Source organism: Miniopterus schreibersii, assembly GCF_964146895.1.
Source record: "Miniopterus schreibersii genome assembly, chromosome: 9".
Classification (NCBI taxonomy): Eukaryota; Metazoa; Chordata; class Mammalia; order Chiroptera; family Miniopteridae; genus Miniopterus; species Miniopterus schreibersii.
This window is the reverse complement of record NC_138118.1, coordinates 75,350,769-75,365,143: the sequence shown is the minus strand read 5'-3', so window position 1 is coordinate 75,365,143 and position 14,375 is coordinate 75,350,769. Positions and strand designations below refer to the sequence as shown.

Sequence of the window (14,375 nt, the reverse complement as noted above, 5' to 3'; positions counted from 1 at the left end):
CCTGTTGTATCACTTCTTACTCATGTTGGTTCCCAGTAGCAGTCAACGATTTATCTTGAAAATGATGCCATGGAGAAGGAACAGACAGACAGCCCACGGCTCCTCGACCTTTCAGTCCTTCTTACTCATCACTAAGCTGAAGTTAGAGGGTTGGTAGTAGGTATGTGGATCAAGAAGTGAAATAAAGAACAGTTGATTTCATTCTGCACACCGCTGTGACTGTTTCGGTAAGAACAAGATACAGATGGGTGCACACGCTATGAAATATGAATTATGTGATTCAGGGATTCCACACATAAGCTACATGTTCTTATATTTGCATTTAAAACTGACATTAGTATGAAGATGAAGGGTAAAATTCTTGCAATTAATTTAGATTTTTATTCTTTTGTTACTTAGAATGACATTACATAGAAAATAAAAAATGCCATGCCATGTCAAGAGGGCGACCTCAGAAGAAAAGAAGAACCTTTATATTTTAGTACTTTTAATAGAACTTGACCCTACTTTTTAAACAAGAGGTCCCACATTTTCATTTTGCACTGGGCCCCACAATTATGTAGCCAGCTCTGACTTTGTGAAACCAACACACCCTCTGTGACCTGCCTACTTTTGTGTTTAAATCACTGTTATATTGTTTTAATCAAAACTAATCCTAAGTGGCACTTACGGTACACAGCGTAGCCACTAAAGTCACTGCTAAAGAAGGATATTTGATTCTCTGCAAATCTTACTTTGTTAGGTTAAAATAAAAAGTAGGTTATGCACGGTATGTGACATTTTTGTTTTTTAAAAAATACACACAAACACATAGACACACAAAGGGAAAAATAAAAAGGCCAGAAATAATTATACCAATATGTTCATAGCACCTATCTCTAGGGATTTAATTCTAGGGACTGGAATTATTGATGATAATTATTTTCTTTGTGTGTGTGTGTGGTTTTCTGTACTTTTCAGTCTTCATAAAATAAATATGGATTACTTTTTAAATTAGATAACATTTAGAAAATTTACAAATGAATCCTGAAATGGTACAAAATTTACCATTAAGTCTAGAAACTGTGAAACTCAGCCTCATGTTATTTTTGTACAGTTTGCTTAATTTGGGGGTTTTCAAATTATAAAACTAATAAAGGCTGGTTGTAACAACTGAAATAATACAAAGGTGATGTGTGTATATATATATATACACACAACTTTACCTCTCTATTCTATCCCTGTCATCTAAGGTAAACATGTTATAAGATTGACACGTATCTTTTCACAAATTATACAGTATAATGAAACCTATATAATTTGTTCACAAATTACAGACACACATACACATAATGGGAAATAAGAAGAGAGGGAGAGCGATTGATTGGCTTTTGGATTTGTTTTCCGTGAAATAGAATCCTATTATACGCATTACTCCACAGCTTACTACTTTCACTTAATATATCATAAACTTGTCTACTAGTCAAAAGATATGAATTTAACTTTATTGTTTTTCTTATTCCTCTACACACACATAGAGACACACACCCCTTTACCCATCTCATTTTGAAGCTTGGAGGTGTGTTTTATATATAACTTATTGAACATTCTGTTATGCTGTGGGGGGCAGGAGGTAGTTCGTGGGAGCTGGATGTTGCTCCTGAGTGAGCTCACTCTTGATCCGAAGCTCATCAAAGGAAATGCTTTGCATTTATCTTTTCAAACAAGATACATTCCCCACCCACGTTTCTCCTTGCCTCTACTTTCTTATTCCACACTTCATCTTTAACTCCAGTGGGTCCCTGGTCTGCAATTAGCTTTCTGATGCGCCACCCCGTTAACTCTTTAGAGGGAAAGTAGATATGGTGCCTCGAAGAAGTAAGCCAGGACATCTTTTAATATTTGTTGGTTCCACCTAAGAAGGCCGGAGAACCCAGGAGCTTTCAGTACAGCAGCACCTGCTGAGGGATGGAGGCAACCGAAGCAGACCATGTTGACATTTTAAAATTAAGGTTATTCCTACATGATCCTGAGAACAGATTTGTAAGGCATTGTCTCAAAACCGACCAAGTGAGGGCTTTGTGTAGACAAAGTCTCAGTGAATTCCTCGGGGACCTCAGAGTCCTCGTAAGCATGAGCCAGTTAAGAGAAGATTCCCTGTATTCAAGGGCGTGTGCAGGCCCTTGAGCTGCACTTAAATCTTCATTTAGTCTGAGCTGGTGAAGGGTTACTCTCCGAAGCTGTGGTTCTCTTACCCTTTTTAAATACATGGCATGAATAATTAAGCTGTTTCTCTTCAGTAACAAGTTCACCACTGCATCAGCTATTGATAATGAACCCACACCTTCTGAATGCTGCTTATTTTGGGCTTTATCGTCATAAACAATTATTCACTGTGCACTGACTGTTCCACAGCCTCTGCGGATGAGACTAGAACATGTTCCTATCACCCCGGGGAATACATAATTACCCTTGGGGATTATTTTCTTGGGGGAAAAAAAAATTGATGGAGCCTTTACTCCCCAAATGAGTGGACAGAAAAAAACCTTTGCAGGGAGCAGATGCAAATTATAGATGAAACAGGCATAATGTTGAAAATCTTGTGGAAACGTGAAAAAATAAGAGAAGCCCCTCAAATTCTATACGTAGGATATCTTTCTGAAAGCTAGATTTTTGCACCCAAAGATACAGTTGGGTCAACTGACTGCTTTAAGTAACCATGCCGATAGGAAGTAACTTTAAGTTTACAATGCAGATGGAAAATAAAAATTAAACACAGAAACACGAAATTAAAATGAACTCTCTGCTACAAATGTATATTAAGAAATGATGATTTCTCCTCAAGCCAAGGTCATGCCAGGCTAAGTGTGGTGATTAAAAAGGGCCTTGTCCTTCAGGGCTGCCAGGCCAGAGGCACGCTTGTTCAGTGAGAAGTCTGTCCCTGGCACATGCACTCTCCAAACATCTCCCTTTGCCCTTTGTAGTCACCTCTCCTCCTCTTTCCCTCTTGCTCTCAGGGGTCTCTGTGTCCCTGGCTAAGTTTTGCTCTCAGCTAGCAGCTAATTAATGGGTAAGAAGTTAGAAAACGGTGCTGCTAAGTGTTTACAATGTCTTTATATGTTTCAACATTTTTCAGTTATTAGAAACAGGGAGGAAAATCCTGGTAGCAGAAAACCAGGTTGGCTCTGGGTCAGTAAGCCCGTCTGGCATTTTAATAGAAGCAAACCTCAGTCATTAATTTTGCATCGCATTGCGTTCAATGACCCTAAGATATCTGAGCAGCAGAGGTGGCAGAGGGGAGGCAAAAGTTAGTGGTGCTTTTGTAATTTTCTTTTTCATGGGGTAGAAAGAGTCATGAGATCTACCAGAGTCTGGAAAAATTGCTGTTTTCTTCTTTTTTGATAATTAGCACATGGGGGGAGGGGTGCGGCACCATCAGGAGAACTGTAATCAGAAAGTTTTGGTCTTGTGGGGGTTCAAATATAGGCTTAATAGGCTTAAAAATTGGGAAAATAGAGTTTAAGCACCAGCCACTGCCCACCTACAGCATAAACAAACAGGCTGAAAGACTGCGGGATGGAAACCTTTAGCATGTCCTCTGGCCAAACTCTATATTTAACAGGGAGAAACCCACATTTGATTAGACTTAAGAGTATAAAAATTAAGCTAACGTAAGAAAAATTCTAGCTCAGTTAAGTATGAGCTTTTACTAGGATGTTATGTTCTCTTACATCCTTCTGTTAAATGGGACATTTTTCATAGTTAATTACAGCTGTAAGTCATACAATTATGTTCTCCAAATGAAGAGCTGAAATTGCTTGAGGTGCTTTCCTGGTTCTTTAGACCAGGGAGCTTCAAAATGATTTGCATATGTAATCCTGAAAGGATTTTTGAAAAACATAGGGTGGCTTGAACATTTGACATTGATATATAAAAATGTTTTATCTTAACTTTAAATCATTGCAGAGAATGTACTTCCTGGTGTATTATAATGTGAATATGTACTTCAACTTCGTTTTTAACAAATCCTTGGAGCTGAAGGTTTAGCTCATTCAGTTTATCGAAAAAGTCCACTGTTTTAAGTATTGTCAAACCAGTCTTCATAGACAAACCAGGGAGAGCGAAGGCATGCAGGCTTGCCAAGGGTTGGCTCCCTACATAAGACTTGAATACTTTTAACGGAGGTGCTCTCTTTGCTTCATTTTTGGGTAGGGAATGGCAGAATGCTTCCCCAGAGGCAGTACCAGTTTAATCATTCCTTTTGAATTGCCTCCAAGATTTTTATAGCCTGGAGCAACGCACCAAGACAAGATTCAGGTTGGGAGAGAGATACGTCTCTCTTCTGTGAGACGGGGGAAGGGTGAACATGAAAAGGGGGTGTACTGGCAGGACTCAGGATATCTGAGAATCTGAAAATAGAGGTATGGCTTTAAAACTATCCAATCGCCATGTGTTTTTGGAAAGTCTTCATGTACTCTAGGAGTATGAGTGCCCAGTTTGAAGTCTGTTGTCCTAAACCCTTTTTAAAAGAGAACACACATGCTACAAAGATCCAGGATATGAGACAGCCATCAGGTGGGGAGACTCTCAAACAGCAACAGGCCTTCCAGAAACTCAGCAGGACAAAGGGAACTACTTTATTAATGCTCCCCTTACGGAACAGCTCACAGTCCATGGCCTAATCCTCATGTTTAGATACAAATTTTTAGAGATGAAAAAGCCTCTAAGACACAAAATTGTAAAGCTAGAATAGTGGGTGAGTAAATAACACTGAGATTATTTTGCATTTTTTTGCCTCTACCTAACTAGCAATAAGGCATCTTCTGACTTAATGTTTCCACTGAAGGTCCTAACTTATGATATCACGTTAAATGAAAACTTAAAGTAATACCACGTGTCAGAGAATCTGAAAGCATGCAAAAATTATGCCTTACACTGAGAACACTAATTGTACGGAAATTCAAACTTCATAATAGAAAAGCTGATATTTCAAAGGAATGCTTCAGAGGACATCCTTCAGCAGTACTTTCTGCTATACATGTTTCCATTTTAAAGTTTGTTCCCAGAAAGCATACTTTTCCCTGTTGGTCTCTAGGAATTATAAAAACATCCAAAAACAGAGCAATAACTATGAGGAAAGGTCAAATTTCTAACAAAGGTGGGTTTTTGTTGCCTTTTTTCTTTCCCCATTTCTGTATTTTATCTTCAGGTGACATTTCCCTGCTTTTTTTGGAGTATTTCACTTCCCTGGCTCCTTGCAGTTTTGAGCTGCCACTCATCCTCCTGCAACACAGAAGCTGTCACGTGATATAGGTCACACTATCCCATCTTCCTGACCGCACACTGGCCTGGGGTTAGGCACATGACGCAAGCTGGGCCAATTAAAGTCCTTCCCTGGGATATTTATACAAAACAAAGAGCATTTCGATGAAGTTGCTCAAACACAAAAATGCTGAATTTTATTGGATTTCTTATGGAAGATGATAAAGAATGGAGTTTTCCCCCTAGGGTCTAAAGTGGAACATAACCTAGCAGGCCATGTGGATACAGTGGACAGCGAAAAATAGAAAAACACAAATAAGGAAGGACACACACGTTATTAAAAGACCTTGAGCTCCTCCAGGCCCTAGACTGGTAGTCAAAGATTTACCTGCATCACAGGTAAATCTGAGGCAGGGAGGCCCCAGAGACAAATGGATGACAGGTTCTAAAAATTAGAGGTCGACAAGTGGAAGCTGCCAGGACAGATGAAAGAGGAAAGTCCTGTTGTATGACTTGTAGCAAGCAGAATGCTCATGGGCTTGACGACAGTGATGGAATTTCCTGCACTGAAAGGAAAAGAGGGAAAGGGGAGAGAGGTGCTAAGTGTTTAGAGGAGATGTAGGCGGATTCACTATAAAGCTCTGCAGGACGGGGGCCAAGCTGGGGGTGAGTGGGGGGTGGGGTGGGGGGTGGGAGAGAGGGTGTGCATGGAGGGGGTACTGAGGCAACTGCAATACTTGTGTCTCAATTGCGCCACCATGTGGCTGTGATGCCAACAACAGCCTAGCCCAGCCCAATATGCCACCTTAGTTGAAGGGCTGAATTTCTAGTTATGTCTTCCGGAGGTAAGGAAAGTGAACTGCCCAGTCCCTAAGGTATATGGGTTTCTTACGGTGGGAGATGGGCAATGGTTAGAAGTAGGGGATTACAGAGAAGAAAGACATTTTTATGATATCAGAGGGGTATTATTTGGACAACAAAAATAGATGGGCTCTCATTTTGAGCCCCAGGTGGGAGAAGGGGAGTTTCTACGTAGTGGTGTATTGGAGTTGGCTTGTGCCAGTTTGCAAGAGATGATTGTTAACTTTTCAGGAATTTTGCAAGCTGGTTGTGAGGCAAAGCTGTCATGAAAAATTGACTGCATATGTCAGATTTAATGACAATCCATTTATTAGGAAAAGAGCATATTGGGATGTAACTGCATTTGTCAAATCATAGTTCAATTGCAACCACATGTTGGCTACAGATACAAAAGTTTGGCAAAAGCCAATAGAGTCATTCTGTAAGAATCCATTGACTATATGGAAGTTATAATAAGTACTGTATATTTTATATTATTTGTAAATTCTATGCCACACACCCTTTATATTATAAAAATTTATACTAAACACACACACACACACAATTTTTTCCCCTATAGAGTTGGCTATTAAAAATTTACTAGCACACCACTGCTTATAGGTTATATGTTTATAATGAATTGCTAATAATAACAAAATATGAATAATGCATCATTTCATTTCACTCACACCCACTTAATTCCAGACCAGTATGACTCCATTCTGAGTCACATTCCATCAGCCTACAAAAAGTTCAGGCTGTTACCAATACTTAATAGGAACACCCATTCATATTTCCTTAGTTTCCTTAAACGGTTTGGTAGTAAACAGACAACTGAATTCCTGCAATGTCTATGCTGATACTTCAAAACCATCCTGAAGTGTTAAGTGACTAATATTTCTGGCATGTGATGTTTTATTCCCACCTACATAGCTCACTCTCATATAATTATATAAGAGATTAGATCTCACCGTGAGCTAGAAAAAGTAGGCAGGTAAATTCTTCTGCATGATGACAGCCAACACCATTATTTTGAGACTAAAAATTAAGGACTCAGGAGAGGCTTCCCACTTGAATGGCACACTGTGCACATGTGTTTGATCTGGATGCAATTAAAATGAATGTAAAGGAACACAAATCAAAAAGAGGAAATAAAATCCAAGAATGAAAAGGATAGGATAGGATGAGGCTCACTAACAGATGAAGATTTTTTTTTTTAGGGAAGTCAGAAAAAAGATGCAACCATGTGATGGATTAAACAGAGGGCAGGGAGCCACAACCCAGATACAATCAGGAGGGCCGGAGGAGTCAATCTGCCCAGTAAACCCTCAGAGATGTTCTGGGGCTGGAAACTTGGAGTCAAAGTGTCAAGTGGGCAATAGAACAAGATAAAAATATTCGAGGACTCAGGAACTTCCTTTCTTAGGAAGTTACTTGATGTACTTACTTGAGAAAAAAACAAGAGGGAAGAAAACCAGAAAGAAAACTATCTGGCATATAGAAAACATGGAAGCAACCCAGCTTTCAATGAACAGAAATCCCAAATGACTGGGAGTGTTGCAGGCCTAGAAATAAGTCTTTCTAAATTAGAATATGAATTCAGTGGGGACCAAAAAAATAAAAAATAAAGAGAGGGAGAGAGATAGAATGTCTGTAATAAGAAAGGAATAAATTCCAACCCACAGAGAGAATAAATAAGGTATTGGAAGATATTTGGGTCTGGTGAAGAAGGCATGCTACTTTTATTAGCGGGGGGGGGAGGCAATTAGAAATTCCAGGAAAACCAACAAAAAAACCAGAAGTAATGTTGTGGTTTAGATATTAATCAATCTAAAAATACAACATAAGTTTGAGCATAAGGAAAAACAATATATTTGGTTATGATGTCAAGTTTTAATAGCTATTGCCAAAATCCCTTCTAAAGAGGTTCTATTCATTTTGGCAATAACTATTAAAATATAAAATATATACACTTTTTAACCCAGCTATTCTATTTCTAGGAATGTATCCTCCGATTTAGACTTATATCTTTGTTCAAATATGTAAATTTAAGCATGGCCATTTCATCATTATTTAGAGTGGCAAAAAATTAGAATTGGTTAAAGGAATTGTGGTATATTCACACAATACTGTGCAGCCTTTAAAAAGAATAAGATAAATCTATATATCTGATTTGAAATGATCTTCAAAATACATACAGAACAAAAGCAAGATGTAGAACATGTATATTGTGCTTCTATCGAGTAGAAACAAGAACACACACACACGCTGCGAAACCTACTCTGCGGTTGACTCCAGAGAACTGAATCGTGTCCGAAATGAGATGACCATTTACTTTGGTTGTTCTTTTATATTGCTGAAATTTTACCATGTGCTTATATATATTTTTAAGCTTTAAAATATTTAAAAAGTGAAATAAAATTAAAACGAGGTCGCCTTTTCAGTTAGGATACTTTTTGCCTGAAAGTAGCAGAAACCCAGACTGCACTTAGTTTTTATTGGCCCATGTAACTGGGAATTCACGGGTCCGCATAACGGAATTCCAGAGGAGGGAGGGCCTCAGGTTCAGCCTCATCCTGCCTGCCAAGACTGTTACTCCTCTGTTTGTTGGACTCGTCCTTACAGACTTTTCCCATGGCAAATGCTGCTTTCACATCTGCTTTCCTTAATGTCCAGAGAAAGAGAGGGTGTTTCTTCCTGTGATTCTCTGGAAGAACAAGGGACTCTCTCAGAAGGCTCTGCACGTCTCTTCTCATTTCTTATTGACCCCAACTCATTTCTATGCTGCTCAGGAGCAGTCCCTGTGGCCAGAGGAACACCATGTGCAGATCAGCTGCGTTCCAGCCCCAGTCACTGTAGCCAGGGAGATGGTGTTACCTTAATTCAAAACAATCTTTCCCTGGAGCTGGGTGTGACAGTTTCCCCTGATGGATATAAGAGTCACAGCGGTACCTGAATCAGGGTACTGTTAGGAAGGGGAGGAAAATGGAACTGGGTGCCTTGTAGGCAACAACAGTGACCATTATTCCCGCCCTGTTCTTCCTCGGTGCTATGATAAAGACCTTTTCTCGGCTGCCTTCACAAAATGATCCTACATCATAAAATTATTGTCAAAGAAAACGAATTAATTTCTCTCTTGTAGCAACAAACAGAGTAAAGCCTGGTGATAAAGATCATGATGTGACCTTTGAAAAGCTATAATTTATAGGACGTTCTCCCATTTGATACAGAATAGATCCTTTGTTAGATTACCCTATTACTTAGAATACAACCATTGGGGGAATAGAGCTATATTCTTCAAGAATGTAAAGCTTGGAGGAAATATAGAATAATGATTGTTATGATGAATATACAACAATTATAAACTCCAAAGTGGAATTCATTAGGTTTAACTTTCCCTCACTAATGATTGACTACAAAGAAATAATGTAAAGCTTACAGAAAAAAAGCCCCCCAAAAAAGTCCAACAAATAGGCTACAGAATCTTTCCTTGCTAAAAACAGGATCAAATAAATATTATCATGGACATTCTGTCTCTCCAATCCCAATTTAGAGTAATACTGGTTCTTCAGGGATTCTCCGAATTCAAAAGAACATATGCACCCCTACGTTCATTGCAGAGTTATTTACAATAGCCAAGATCTGGAAGCAGCCCAAGTGCCCATCAGTAGATGAGTGGATAAAAAAGCTGTGGTACATTTATACAATGGATTGAATACTACTTGGCTGTAAAAAAGAAGGAAATCTTACCATTTGCAGCAGCATAGATGGACCTAGAAGGTAGTATGCTAAGTGAAATATATCAGTCAGAGAAAGACAAATACCATATGATTTCACTTATATGTAGAATGTAAAGAACAATATAAACAAACAAACAAAACAGAAACAGGCTCATAGATACGGAGAACAGATTCATGGTTGCCAGAGGGGAAGGGGTTGTTAGAGAACTGGGTGAAAATGGTGAGGGAACTGAGAAGTACAGATTGGTAGTTACAAAACAGTCACAAGGATATAAAGTATAGCATAGGAAATATAGTCAATAATATTGTAATAACTATGGATGGTGCCAGGTGGGCACTGGAAATATCAGGGGGGAACACTTTGTAAAGTATATGATTGTCTAACCACTATGCTGTACACCTGAAATTAATACAAAATAATATTGAATGTAAACTGTCATAAAACAATTTATGAGAAGAGAGAAATAACAGCAATTTGAACATTCCGGCTTATTTGTTTTTCATAGTATGCCCAGCAAAAGATGATATTCTTGAAGGACTACATAATGCAAGTAAAATGAAAAATTTCATGGGTGCCATCTATAAGATAATTATTTTTTGGCCATATTTCAGACTCCTGAGTCCAGTTTTTTAGGTATCAAAAGGCGAGAAGGATCTCCTGGACTGCATGGAATTCTCTAGATAGATTGCTGGAGTGGTGATTGATGGGAGAAATGGAGAATTACTTGGAGTGAAATCCATACTTGTATTTTAAATGCTGTTTGAATGGAGTTATAGACAAATTCCATAGTGTGAAGTTTGCTTGGTTAACCAAGGACAACTGTGTCCTTTAAGAAGATGGCATAAATCTGAATTATTCTAGTATTCCATTAATGGATCCTTGGCCATGGATTTAGTGGTGATGGGAAGTAGACTGGGATTCGAAATGCCTATGAAGGGGTTCCAAGTATATTCTCCTGCTCCCCAAGAGTTCTGTAGAAAGAGAACCTATCTGATGGTCTACACTGTTCCCACATTTTGCAGATGCATCCTGCACGTACATGGTAGAATTTCCAGTCCAAGTTTGAGCAGGTAGAAGTGATACATAAACTATCTTCATCAATAGCCCTATCACCCCTGAGATGGACCCAGAGAAAAAGGCAGGTATATGATTAAGTTGCATGACATTGTCTCCTAGCAGGCCTAGGGGACAGGAAAAGAAATAATAGCTCCTTGGGAATCACTGACTTATCTTTTGGCCAAGAGTATCCTTTGCATTTGTCTGACTAATGAAAGAAGTTATGTTGCATAGGGACTACTAGAGTCCCTAATGAGTCAAATCAGCTCTCTTGAAAGGGCCCCAGTGGTCCTCTCAGTTTGCATCCTGGCAGAGCAGAAAGGCCTGGATCCAGGTCTTGCCTGCTGGGACAGTAACTGGCTGTAGTTTCACTAGAGGTCTTCTTTACTCGCAGTTCACATCATGTACTAACTGTCAGGGTATTCCCAGAGTTCTGCGTACCATGGACAGATGTAGAGATTTTCTTTTGGTGTCACTGAATGAGGTTTGCCAATCTTTGCAAAGTTGCAGGACTACAGAGGTTTTTGAATGGATGATCTGGGATACAGTAGCTTTCCGACTTCTTGATCTCAAAGCCCATTATAACCTAAAATTAATCATTGGAAGAATTAAGCCTCTGGCCTTAATTTCAAAGGGCCCATAGCTGCTTAGAGCTTCATTTTAAATTTACTTAGAGTGCTAGGTTTTTGTCTTTTTGAGGTGGGGTCTTTAGGAGTTGAAGGTGGACTTCATGGTAAGGAGCTGTTTTTGTACTCTTCTAATTAAGCTCCTCTGGCTTTAGTCTATGTGAAACTACTGAACATGTATCAGGGCGCCTGCCCAGGTGTTTCCTTGGGACAATGCATTGGATGCATCAGTCTCTATTGCAAATGAATGCCCAGGGATAGCATGAATTACAGGCTTGCCAGCTTCCTGGCCTCTGTGGCAATGGCTGGATTCTGAGAAACCTCTTGGCCTTTCTCTAGAGCTGCACTGTCCATTTCAGTAGCCACTGGCCACGTGTGGCTACTGAGTGCTTGGAATGTGGCTGGTGTGAATTAAGATGTGCTTTAAATATAAAACAGACTGCAGGTTCCAAAGAGTTAGCATGAAAAAGGAATGTAAAATATCTCATGAGTAACTTTTAATATAGATTATATGAGGACATGATAACAAGTTTTATATATTGGATTAAATACAATATATTATTAACATAATTTCACTTGTTTCTTTTACTCTTTTAAAATGCAGCCACTAGAAATTTAAAATGACATATGGCCTATATTGTATTTCTTTTGCAAGGTGCTACTCTAGAGGATAGTCAGTGTGACAGGTAGGCTAGTGAATGCGTGGCCAGAATTTACCAAATCCCAAATCTCATGTGTGAGCAGGCTCCCACTACAGTCAAGGAAGGCGTTGTGTCTTTTTGCTGTAACGAATCACAGCCATGAATATGACTATATGCTCAGTCCCGGGTTCTTCCAGCGAATCCCTAATCCTAGGGGTGATCTTGAAGTCCCTTGACACATGAAGTACTATACAGAACCCACTGCAGGGAGATTTGAATGTGAATAAGTTTTGGTTTGATTTTCTTTCTTAAAGAGTTAAGAGTTGGAGCCCCTAGATACACCTGGCATTACAGAATGTGGATGGGAGACCCAAAGCACTAAAGCTGAGGCTAATAGTTTGTGGAAAACTGGCCCTGATGAAGACTTCTCAAAAGACACCAGTTCAGTTCTAAATTTTCCATTAATTTCTTCTTTATATCTTCTGTTTCTTTGAGGGGACTTTCTAATTCTTTGCTGGGACTATTTTTTTCACTTGTTTTAAGCATGGTCTAATTGCTCATTCAAACATTTTCCTGATGCTTGCTTTAAAATCTTTGTCAGTTAATTCTAACTTCTCTGTCACCTTGATATTGACATCTTTTTTTCTTCATTCACTTAGAGATATGCCTGGTTCTCAATAAGATGAATGATTTTCTATTAAAACATGGATGTATTGGGTATTTTAACACTCTGGATCTTTATCAAAACTATCTATTTTAGCTGGCTTTTCCTGACACTGGTTTGGCAAGGGAGGGCCTAGAGGGAGCACCATCTTTGCTAATGCCAGGTAGAAGTCTAGGTTCCCTATTCTGTCTCTGTTGACACCCATGAGTAGGGTAGGGCTCTTCATTACTGGTGGGCTGCAGTGGGAGTTTCAATTCCCCACTAGGTTTCCCTTGGGGTTGGAGTGCCTCATTACTGTCCCCCACTGGCACCACTGTGGGGAGGAGTGGCCTCCTTACAGTGGGCAGTGGTGAAAGTCCTGATTCTCCACTTGGCCGTCCTCTGATTCCACCAAGGCAGAGACAGGGAGGGGTGTCTCATTACTGTGAGGTAGGGGTGGAATTTCAGGCTCCCCACGTGTCTCCAATGACACCTTGAGGATGGGGGAGGGGCGCGGGTGGAGAGGTCCTTGTTACCAACCAGCCAGCAGTGGGAATGTAAGTGCTGGCCTTCTCTGACACCACACCAGTGGGGTTGAGGAGTAGGGGGATTAGGGTGTTAGGATGTTGGGGTGTCTCATTATAGCCTGGCTAGTGTGCAAATCTGGACTCCTCACTCAGCCTTTGCTGGCATGGTGGGGGTAGGGCCTTAGGTTTTTACTGTAGAGTGGTTATTTTCTGAAAGTTATCTGTCTTGGTAGGCTATCGCTTTTTCATCCTTTGTCTAGAGAGTGGCCTTTTACTAGCACATTTTTGTCTGTGCCTGTTGCTATTTTCAGGTTTCTGGTTTTCGGCTTCTTTTGCACCCAGTATGGCAACATAAAGCTAAATGAAAATTTATGAACTTATCATTCAGTTCCTCTTTGGGTCCTGAGGTTTCTAGCTGGTATGCTTTCTTTTCTCCACCTGTTTTATATAGAATGTTCCGAGGTTTTAGTTGTATTTATTGGGAGGAATAGAGAAAAATATACCTACTCCATCTTCCCAGAAGCAGAAGTGAGGAGCCTATAATGAACTGAAATGCAATTTCAAATAAAACCAGTGGCAGAGACTTAGGGAGAAGTTGCAGTGCCTTTCAGACAAAGATCGGGAAGGCAACCAAATAAAGAAAGCCAGCCATAGGCAGTAACTGCCTTTGCAAATATAAGAATATCTGCAAGCACTCTCAAAGAGTAATCATTCAAAATCATAATGCTTATGATAAAGTTCTATAAAAACCTCAGAGCCTTAATTTATACATCTGCATAGGGCTTCTGAGGGGAGATATTAAACTACACGGTGTAGAGATATGGAGAAATTGTGACTTTCGCCCTGGTCCTGGTTGAGTCAAAAGAATCAAACTTTTAATGCCATTCACTCCCTTTTCATTAAAAAAGAAAAAAGAAAAAAAAGAAAAGGCAAATTAAAAAGATCTCATGCCTAGCTTCATTTCTGCCTCCTATTTCTGAGCCCCCCTTGGAGTCCTAAGAGAACACTGTTCATAGGAGGCAAGCTTTGTAAAGTAATACTAATTTTCAAGAAAAGAGCC

At 39.6% G+C, this 14,375-nt stretch overlaps 1 long non-coding RNA gene across 1 annotated transcript in view; it reads right to left on the bottom strand.

Moving 5' to 3' along the window:
• LOC308561543 overlaps positions 1-14,375 on the bottom strand; it is a 36,084-nt gene that overhangs the window by 20,273 nt on the left and 1,436 nt on the right. The window lies entirely within an intron of this gene.